The following is a 1,022-nucleotide window of genomic DNA, read 5'->3' as shown; positions in this document are numbered from 1 at the left end:
GCATCTACCGCTTATACCGCCGCTATCGTACGAAAGCGCGTCGTTTTATGTGGGGAATAATATCAACAACGGAAAATGACGCGCATCTAAGCACACCCGAACTGTTTCGCCGCGCTGCTTCCATTAACTTCCTTATAACATCCGCCTCATGGAAGTACCGGCCGCACCTACCGCTGAGGCTGTTACCATACTGCTACTGGTACCCAGAGCTATTAACTCTTCAAATAAAGTGTTTTATTTGTCCTCAAAAGAACAATTGTTCAATTCCATATCGGATATAATGCAATCGCATCTCTGTAATATTACCGACAGTAATATTCTTCTGAACAAAATGATCCAACTTTTCCATTAGAGGAAGTGCCGGCTGATGTACGGCAAAAATCTCGCCCGATCGCTCGCGTTGGCGTTCGTTCTCAGGCAGAGGCCTGAGACGTGGTGACCAACCACAGGGCAAGTGATTTGTTTAATTTGAAAGCAGCCACAGGCGCAACCCAGACGGTCCATCCAGTTCACCCTCCGACTAATGAATGTAGCTAGTTTTCCCAGAAACACTCTTTTATAGCCGAAGGGTGCTACGTAATAGGCCACGCCTTTCAGTTCAGGTTTACCATTTCCTTATGTTCTTTAGACGAATTATTCCACAATTCGCATTTGATTTTTGTATCCAGCGAATAAACACCGATGGTGCTCTCACACAAGCAACGGTTTTAACCCGTATCTTATTACGGTTTGTAACATCAAGCGATTTCGTTTGCTCGCTGTTGCGTGTTGCATCATATTGCAACTTGGCAGCTGGGAGACGACGAAATTCTGTTTCTGTTGCTTTTGTGAATGCGTTCTAACAGGGCAGTTTATTATTCAAAGTCGGTTATGCTGATCGCAGCCTTTGCGCTGCCCCTACAGTGGGGGGTTTACTAAATAAAGTGAAAAATAGACAACTACAACAGAATTTGATTGCATCCGTCACAGAATGTCTGCTTGTGTTGATGCCAGAAAACTATTAACCTTCAATTATTTTTTTA

The sequence above is a fragment of the Wyeomyia smithii genome, chromosome 2 (genome assembly GCF_029784165.1).
Source record: "Wyeomyia smithii strain HCP4-BCI-WySm-NY-G18 chromosome 2, ASM2978416v1, whole genome shotgun sequence".
Taxonomy (NCBI): domain Eukaryota; kingdom Metazoa; phylum Arthropoda; class Insecta; order Diptera; family Culicidae; genus Wyeomyia; species Wyeomyia smithii.
Note: the sequence above shows the minus strand (reverse complement) of the source record.